Below are 10262 nucleotides of genomic sequence, written 5' to 3' on the forward strand. Positions count from 1 at the left end.
CACATGAATTCAAATCAAGATGTTAATCCATTAGCCGGCCAAGCTCCAAAAACGAATTTCCACTCAAAACACTGTCACAGCAACTGAGACTCACGTTGACCTTGAAATTTCCTAAGATATTTCCCTGGTAGCACCGTTGACTCAAAGGAGAATCTCGCTGGCATAGAAATGAACTATGCAGTCAAAACATTTGTCGGTTTTACTGGCCTGAAAAAGAGAATTTTTTATCGAGGGAGATCTGATTTTAATATACCCGATGGCAGCCCTATTGAAGTCACATGGCAAGGCGTCGACCAATCAGACATTTGTCGCCAGTGAAAGCGTTTGTCACCTTGCTTTTTGCTTTTACGTTGGGCAAGGCCCCAAGAAGTCGAAGGACAGAAGCTTCGAGAAACCGCCTCAGTAATTGAAGTTAGAAGTTGACCAGTGAAGAACCAAACAATGAAAATCACTGGTTTTTAATAGATGGAAGAATTGGAGATAGTCAGCCAGCAAATCGAAAGTCATAAATATCTTACATTGAGCTAAATGCGTTAAGGACAGCATCATAAAGTGATCGTGTTTCCGAAGCTGTTGCTGAGCAGGAACTGACATATCGCTGGCTAAACCGAAGAGGAAATATGCGCACTAAGGTGAAATGTTCGAAGCAATCATTCAAGGTCCATTTATGTCACACCATTTCACCTTTGTAGAAAAGGGGAAAATCTAAACTGCAGGATATACCCAGCCACTTATTTGTATGCGAATTCAAGCGATGCCGCTACAACTTAAACAAAAAGAAATTGGGATGTGCATTATAGAGAGCGACTGATCCAAAACAGTGAAAAAATGCCAGACGTTAAGTAGTACTACGTTTAAAGATTACGTGTTGTAATCAAAGGTGTCATGAAAAATGGTTTGAGCATTTACCTGGTGTTAGAGGAGGAGACGTCGTTATTTCTTTGATCTTTGAAATAAGATAACCTACCGGTCAGTATAAAATACAGACTATAGACTGCAGGTTCCAGATTGCAGATTGGGTTTAAAATGCAAGCTATTTTAGGTACAAAATGCAAACTGCAGACTGGGTCCAAAACTGACTAATGTTTTGACTGCATAGTGCGTTTCTATGCCTGCGAGATTCTCTTTTGAGTTAACGGTGCTACCAGGGAAATATCTTAGGAAACTTCAAAGTCAACGCGAGTCGACTCGGTTGCTGTGACAGTGTTTTGAGTGGAAATTCGTTCGTGGAGCTTGGCCGGCTAATGGATTAACATCTTGGTTTGAATTCATGTGTTGAAAATATTTTTAAAATGGAGCAAAAAGCACATCAATAAATTTCCAAACGGTTTTCTCTTCCAACTAAGGCCCCGTTCACACGTATCTGGATATTTTTGAATCCGTAACTTTTTATTCCCAGATTCAAAAACAATTCCATCCACACGTAGCGTATTCAAATCGAATTTGCCCGTCCACACGAATCCGAAACGTATCCGGATGCTCATGGTCATAAAGCTCTGGATAGATGTAGGTCTACATGACGTCTATTCGGCGATAGATGTAGATTTCGCAAGAGAATGTGAAAAGACGGACCGGCCGCACCCTCCTAGCGAATTTGGATCCCGGGTGACTAGATCCCCTAACGGATTTAGTCCCCCTTCGCGGATTTGGACCCTTCCATATTACACTTGCATGATAACCCCTCGCATTCTTCCGGAGGATTGTGTATAATCCTCAAAGAGTGTTAATTTGAAGGCGGTCTAAAGTTAGTCCTTCCAAATGCCTGGTGTGGCCGGTCAGTTCTGTCAAATGCAAAGCACCGTAAGTGTAACAGTATCAAATATGGTGATAAATATTCGCAAGGTTTGTTGGAGGAATGTATAACTGGCACAAAAAGTGTTAATAAATACGGAATGAATGTACCTTGACGCCAGCCCTTAAAATAGCGATGAGAAAAATCGCTCTCCGTGTTCAGTAACAAAATTACAAAGGATTCTGACGATATATTTTATATATGTCGGGAAAATCCAAGAGAATCAACGGTTCCACCGTTTCCTGACAATTCAGACCATTTTTTAAGTGAAGAAAGACTCTCAGGCAAGGCGTCCTTTCCACGGATTTTTCTCGATTAAAGGAAAATACGTTCAATTTGATGTGGATTATAAAACTTTAGAATAGGTCGGGAATGAACCCACTACAACGTGATCAAAGCGTCATTTATAGCTGTAGTAGTATTTTAATTCAGTAAAACCCTCCCTTCTTGAATTGGAAGCGGGATTCCCGAATAAAATTTTCAACTTTCAATATTGTTGCTTTGGCTATACATTGGAGAAAAGCAAACAATTTTCATTTTGCTTGGAACAACTATGGCAAAATGTAATTGCAACTAAAAGGTTTCCTTCTAGTGTACCCAATATGAGGTGAAATGACATGTTAAGTATGATATGGCTTAATATTGCTGCTAAATTCACTTTAGAACTATTTTTGAACAACTGAAATACATTTCTAAACTTTCAGAGACCTCTTGCATTGCTTTTTTTCGTCAGTCTTAATATATTTGCCTCTATGGATCTCTTGAATGGCAATTTGAACAACTTAATTTTGAAAACACAGCAGAAATCTTCGCATTTTCTGTTGAATGCGGACCCACGCGAAAACAGTATGTAACTATTTAGTCGGAGGAGAAAACCGTTTGGAAATTTATTGGTGTCATTTTTGCCCCATTTTAAAACTATTTCAACACATGAATTCAAACCAAGATGTTAATCCATTAACCGGCCAAGCTCCAAAAACGAATTTCCACTCAAAACACTGTCACAGCAACCGAGACTCACGTTGACCTTGAAATTTCCTAAGATATTTCCCTGGTAGCACCGTTGACTCAAAGGAGAATCTCGCTGGCATAGAAATGAACTATGCAGTCAAAACATTCGTCGGTTTTACTGGCCTGAAAAAGAGAATTTTTTATCGAGGGAGATCTGATTTTAATATACCCGATGGCAGCCCTATTGAAGTCACATGGCAAGGAGTCGACCAATCAGACATTTGTCGCCAGTGAAAGCGTGTGTCACCTTGCTTTTTGCTTTTACGTTGGGTAAGGCCCCAAGAAGTCGAAGGACAGAAGCTTCGAGAAACCGCCTCAGTAATAAAGTTAGAAGTTGACCAGTGAAGAACCAAACAATGAAAATCACTGGTTTTTAATAGCTGGAAGAATTGGAGATAGTCAGCCAGCAAATCGAAAGTCATAAATATCTTACATTGAGCTAAATGCGTTAAGGACAACATCATAAAGTTATCGTGTTTCCGAAGCTGTTCCTGAGCAGGAACTGACATATCGCTGCTAAACCGAAGAGGAAATATGCGCACTAAGGTGAAATGTTCGAAGCAATCATTCAAGGTCCATTCATGTCACACCATTTCACCTTTGTAGAAAAGGGGAAAATCTAAACTGCAGGATATACCCAGCCACTTATTTGTATGCGAATGGCGTTTATTGTCATATGCGTCGTAATTCAAGCGATGCCGCTACAACTTAAACAAAAAGAAATTGGGATGTGCATTATAGAGAGCGACTGATCCAAAACAGTGAAAAAATGCCAGACGTTAAGTAGTACTACGTTTAAAGATTACGTGTTGTAATCAAAGGTGTCATGAAAAATGGTTTGAGCATTTACCTGGTGTTAGAGGAGGAGACGTCGTTATTTCTTTGATCTTTGAAATAAGATAACCTACCGGTCAGTATAAAATGCAGACTACAGACTGCAGGATTGGGTTTAAAATGCAAACTAGGTACAAAATGCAAACTGCAGACTGGGTCCAAAACTGACTAATGTTTTGACTGCATAGTGCGTTTCTATGCCAGCGAGATTCTCTTTTGAGTTAACGGTGCTACCAGGGAAATATCTTAGGAAACTTCAAAGTCAACGCGAGTCGACTCGCTGTGACCGCGTTTTGAGTGGAAATTCGTTCGTGGAGCTTGGCCGGCTAATGAATTAACATCTTGGTTTGAATTCATGTGTTGAAAATATTTTTAAAATGGAGGTTAAAACACACCAATAATTTCCAAACGGTTTTCTCTTCCAACTAAGGCTCCGTCCACACGTATCCGGATATTTTTGAATCCGTACGTAAGTTTTTGTTCCCAGATTCAAAAATATTTCCATCCGCACGTAGCGTATTCAAATCGAATTTGCCCGTCCACACGTATCCGAAACGTATCCGGATTCTCTCTAGTGCTCAGGACTCCTCAAGGAAACAGAGGTAACAGAGCATGCCCCATGAAGCCTTCGGCAGCCATCTTGAGAATTGATTTCAAGTTAAGAAACTGGGCTCGATCTTGTTATGTCAGGATTAAACTCTTCTTCTCTAAGCGGGCCTCAAACGGGTTCCCCCAGGAACCGGGTTTGGTAGGATTCGTTAAATGCCGCAATTTTCACCGATCGCTCTGAAATTTGGCGTGTTTACTGGAGAGATATGGCCCCAGTTTCTCTGAAAATCTCGGCTTTGTAGCTTTTATTACGCTTGCACAACGGGCATTCTACTTCAGGGGATTTGTGGCCATCCGGTAGCCATGCGAAGGGGAAATTTTCAACCGATCACGGAGCGGTTTTACTAAAGTTTTTCAGGCAAAAAATTACACTACAGGCTTCGAAAAGGATAAAGAAAAGGTTTTGTGGTTCATTGGATGGAATTTCAAGCGTCAAAATCGCTGAAAAGGTAAAATTATTTTCTTAGCGATACAATTGCGTGTCTTGAGCGCATTTCCTTTGATCTCACAGAATTGTGCTTTCCCTCAAAATATTCGCTTGTTTTCGCTTTCGCTCGAACATATTTACCTTTATTACATGTCAAGTGAATAGTTTTATCCTCTGGGATGAATTTTCCGTCGAAAAATCGGTTATTTGGGTGGTTTTTGGCAAACAGAGGTTAATTATTCGTAATGCGACCGTTTCCGTTGCCGTTCGCAACGGGTCGCAAATTTGACACTTTTATCGCATTATCACATTACGCATTGATCGCTAATCCGATTATTCCTAAAAATCCAAAAATATTCGTGCCTCATCAGTTTTCGGTCGAATTTTGGTCCAAGAAAGCTGATCAAATGAGGAACATTGTTGGCAGTCATTAAAAAATTCGTAATTGACGTTGAAATGACCAAATTTTGTGAAGTAACTGATTTTAATGTTATTTTTTCTTTCAACTTTCTCTTTATAAAATGTTGTAGTTCTATGTAAAGAAGTTATATGTTTTTGGAAAGCTTATTTTCGTAGCTTTAAAATGATGTATTTCTTTCCCCCTAACTGAAAACACTTTTTGAGAAAAAAAACATTTTGTTGTGATGACTGACTTTGTGCGGCCATATTTGCAAAGTACCCTAGAGAAGAAGAGTTTAAAAAAATCCGGATTTATAATTGATACACTGCCTAAATATGATCATAAAGCTCACGATAGATGTAGGTCTACATGACGTCTATTCGGCGATAGATGTAGATTTCGCAAAAGAAAGTGAAACGACGGACCGGCGCCACCCTCCTAGCGAATTTGGACCCTGGGTTACTGAATCCCCTAACGGATTTAGTCCCCCGTCGCGGATTTCTACCCTTCTATATTACACTTGCATGATAACCCCTCGCATTCTTCCGGAGGATTGTGTATCATCCTCGAAGAGTGTTGATTTGAAGGCGGCAGGGCTGTAGCCAGAAAAAAAGTATGACTGAGGCAATGTCCATGGTTAAATTCTCTACGTAGGTATTCTAGGTGTTAATGATAAGTACATTTTAAAGACAACACTGGAAATCATCCTTTATTTTAAAGAATCACAAAAAAATGACTAAGGCAAGTGCCTCGGTTTGCCTCATACTGGCTACGGCCCTGGGCGGTGTAAAGTTGGCCTTCCAAATGCGTGGTTTGGCCGGTCAGTTCTGTCAAATGGAAAGCGCCCTAAGTGTAACAGTATCAAATATAGTGATAAATATTCGAAAAGTTTGTTGGAGGAATGCAAAAAGTGTTAATAAATACTGAATGGATCTGCTCTACTTGCCTAACCTGATGACATCAACAATATGACCTGGCAACAAAAATCGACCTTATTCAAAATTACCCTGTCATCTGTACTAGGACCTTTGAACACATGGTACAGCTCTTTATAGAGAATGTGTTAAAGAGTAATCTTATGCGTATTGGAGAAATGGTAGACTTACTTTACAGTGTTGAATTGCAGCAAAGGGGATCATGATCACCTTACATTCTCTGCATTATTTTGGGTATCGAGTTGCATATGAGAGCCCTCCGTGCTGTTACACAATTATACAGCTGTTATATCACACTGACTAATGCATAAAGAAAACTTCAGCCTGCCAATTTTAAATTTTAAACATATCCACGAGAAACTACAGTGGCACTTTGATTCTTCAGGTAATTCACAGTTCCTTTATCGGCAAAATCGAAAATTGCCACTCCCCTTGCGTTACAGATGCACAAGTTCATTTCTCGCATACGACCAGCAAAATTATTCTCGCTATCAAGAGAAGAACAATGCATGCGCCTTCTCGGTTAGGGTTTCCAACTTAAGTGGTTCTTCATCAGTATATAGAATGAAGCGATTTCCACCACCGTTCTTTCGTCGAACAGTAATAAATTCTTTCTTCCTTTCCTCATAATGACACCACCTCACCTGACAATTGCGTTTTTTATTTGCGCTGTTGCTACCGTGATTTCTGGCACGATTCGGTAGCCCCGATATATAGGCGATTCACTGTTCGCGATGAAATTGTTGGTCCGGTAATTGTGATAAAATCTGTCGGCCAACTGTCGGTCGACTGTCGGCCTACAGATTACCGACAGGTTAGCAACAGGCTACCGACAGCTAACCGACAGCTAACCGACAGTTAACCGACAGTTTGCCAAAGAAGAAACACGTAGTATTAGAAACATGACCCAGAAACGATAACTTTACGTACAAATCGGCCCCTTTAGGAGCCACTAAATAAAAGAAAGTCTTGAACGAACATTAGGGCCGTTTATACGAGAGAAAATAAGCCGCGGCTTACTCTGGCCGCGGCGTACATAATACGCGAAAGGCACTATTTATACGAGTATAAACTCCAAGGCCGGGATAAGCCACGGCTTGAGAAAACCGTGAACGTAGATTTTGTACCATTTATACGAGGTGTTCGCGTCTTGTGTAAGCCGCGGCCAGAGTAAACCGCGGCTTATTTTCTCTCGTATAAACGGCCCTAATGTTCGTTCAAGACTTTCTTTTATTTGGTGGCTCCTAAAGGGGCCGTTTGTTTTCAAACTAAGAAAACTTAGTTTGGTGGGCAGAACTCAGCAATGTCAGTGTAAGTTGTCGAAGGGATCTCCAGGGTAACATTTCCAGCGTCGCGCTCATGGCCTTCAACTTTCTCTTGATTTCGGACTCGATACTCCAAGAACATGCACTGAGAGAAGACTTCTTCGGGCGAAAAAGGTGATCGCAGATCTGAAGGCAGATGTCCAGTCACTCCGTAGCCGTAACGATCACCAGGAACCTGACCACCAGAAGCAAACACCAAAGCAACAGCAACAGTCAGAGACAGACAGACAGGCTATCCAGTATCCACAGTCGGCACGAGAAGGTCCTTCAGGTCATTCACTGTCGTAGCCGAGTCTGACGATTCCACTTCTGAAGAAGCCACTCTTTCTGACACAATGGAAGCTGAACGTCTCATTTCTTCGCGCACAGTTTGCCGAAAAATGGCATCCATCACAAAATGGTACGTCAAATTGGCCGTCTTGAAGACAACATGCACAACACATGAGTATGGCAGTAGACAGGGGCACCCAAGGAGAATATGGTTCAAAACCACTAAACATAGCATTGTTAAACGTATTTTAGTATTTAGACGGTAGATATAGGCATATTTTTATCCCCAAAAATTTTTCATCTGTTCGGATTTCCTAGCTGAAAGTCTAGAAATCCGAAAATTATAGGGATCAAAACTTACCTTTTCGAAAATTTGAGCCAGAAAAAAGGCTCCCGAAAATTCTAGGCGACCTTTTAGGGTAAAAATCCATTAAAAATGGGCAATTATACCAAATTTTAGATGTTCGAAAGTCCTAGGACAGGCAGGCAAGCAAGAAATTTTACAACAAATGCTCCGAAAATTCTAGATCTCAAATCGTCTTCCGAACAGATATTTTCCGAAAATTGACGTTGGGTGCCCCTGAGTAGAGAGAAAACTGATGACGACTCACAAAATTAAAATTATTGTTTGCTGCGATTCAAAGAATAGCAGCAAACTATTGTTTTCACGGTTTGCCTTAAATGATAGGAGTTGCTATGGTGTTTGTGTGTTGTTCATTGATGAAGTAGTTCGCTAAAGGTTGTTATGGTGGTGATCACGTCAGTCCTTGTTTAACGGCAGGGTTTTGCGATGCGGGTCATTCTATGCTGACTGCGAGTGCGGAAATTATTATTCATCGACGTTTTGCGAATACCATAACACCTTACTTTCATTTATTTCCCTCGCTGCGAAATACTCTGCTTTCTAATTAGTTTCAACACTACAAGTGCCTTACCATTCGGTTATGGATTTGAAAGTATAGGAAGAAATCGCGAGACAGCAATCATCGTTGATGGAGAAACTCTTATATAATATAAGTGTAATGGACAGCAAGCTGGACTCCATAAAACGAGAGTTCGAGAGCCGCGAGTTTCTGGGTCCGTTCACGAGGCACAAATGAGCCAAATTAAGCGTATGAAATTTACCGCGCCTCGGTCATTCGAGAAAAAGGGACACGAGCAACAGTTTCAACACAACGAACAAGTTAAGGAAGCCATATCCGAAGCAAAAGAAGCCATGCAAACCTATGGAAAGCCATAACTTTCTTATGTGATCATTCGCTACTATGTGATGTGGTTTCATGATTACGCGATGTAGTTTTATGGTTAGGTGATGTGGTTTCACCAGTGAATCATCCTGTGTGTCATATATAGAGAGGTGGTGTTACATAACCCATAACCAGGAACACGAGATGGAGAATATCCTAAGGCAACTTAATTTGGAGTCTCTTTTTCCGAAATTTGCAGCCCAACGTATCGAGCCTGAAAATGTTTCAGCTTTATCTGATGAGGAGCTTCCTTGTCTTGGTGTGTCTACGTTTGGGGATCGTCTTCGTGTTCGTGGCCTTTGTGCCAACGCTGAAAAAGATCAGCCGTCTGTGGCTGCAAATGCTCTAAGCGAACGCATGGCTCTTTTTAGTGGACGTAGCGGAAGTAGTTGAAGGGGTGGTAAGAGAAAGACCGTTACGAAACGGGCTTGGACAGTAACTTCTTCTGTGCAGCCGATTGATATCAGAGCCGAATTCCCTCGTCTACAGACAAACAAGTCCTGCTCCATGCTGGACTCGGCATGAAGAAAATCAAGCTAGACTTAGAAGATGATGAGCATGATGTGTTGGAGAATATAACGTGTGGCGACAAAGGCGATGACGGTGAGATCAAAGGCTTTTCACGGTTAAAGGAATCAGGAGGATTCGAGATTATGTATTGTGTTACGGGTTGCAATGAATTAAAACCTTTGAACTGTTCCTGGACTGCAAAAGATCTGAAGGAGAATGTTGGATGCCAATCCAAGCTGTTCAAAGGCCTTAATCCTGTCAAAGCTTCTGGACCTTACAGCCTACCCGCCTGGCTTTTGAAAGAGAACGCGGACTTACTGGCCCCAGTGGTCACTGATATTTTTAATCGCTCATACTTGGAGGCTCGTTTGCTCCAGTCTTGGAAGCACGCCAACGTTGCCCCCATTCCTAAGCAGACCCCTGTTTATGACGTTAACAAGCACTTGAGACCAATTTCACTTACACCTGTCCTTTCCAAGTTGACTGAGGACTTTGTGGTTGATCTCTATGTTAAACCGGGTGTACGCGCTAAGGTCGACCCACGGGCAGTTTGGCGCTGTTCCCGGTTCAAGTACTACCGAAGCCCTAGTTAGTATGACTCATGCCTGGTACTGTGCTACTGACGGTAACGGGGCGTCTGTGAGGGTGATCCTTTTTGATTTTAAAAAAGCTTTTGACCTCATCGACCACCGGATTTTGGTCAGGAAACTGGGTACATATAACATCCCAGTCATCTCATGGATTACCGACTTCCTCACCTCGTGCAAACAGCGTGTTAAACTCGGCCACGAATGCTTTTCGGAATGGGGCGCGGCACCGGCGGGGGTTCCTCAATGTACCAAAGTAGGGCCGTGGCTGTTTATCATCATGACCAACGTACTCGATGTTCCTGGCACCGATCT

At 41.6% G+C, this 10262-nt stretch overlaps 1 protein-coding gene and 1 long non-coding RNA gene across 2 annotated transcripts in view; one reads left to right on the forward strand and one right to left on the reverse strand.

Annotated features, from left to right (window-relative positions):
• The window catches only part of LOC138024427 (uncharacterized), a 308112-nt gene that overhangs the window by 63012 nt on the left and 234838 nt on the right, over positions 1 to 10262 (reverse strand). The window lies entirely within an intron of this gene.
• The window catches only part of LOC138024447 (uncharacterized), an 18064-nt gene continuing 12134 nt past the window's right edge, over positions 4333 to 10262 (forward strand). The window contains exon 1 of the long non-coding RNA XR_011127001.1: positions 4333 to 4695. This is a non-coding gene — a long non-coding RNA (uncharacterized lncRNA). The remainder of the gene's footprint in view (positions 4696 to 10262) is intronic.

This window comes from Montipora capricornis, chromosome 11 (genome assembly GCF_036669925.1).
Source record: "Montipora capricornis isolate CH-2021 chromosome 11, ASM3666992v2, whole genome shotgun sequence".
NCBI lineage: Eukaryota > Metazoa > Cnidaria > Anthozoa > Scleractinia > Acroporidae > Montipora > Montipora capricornis.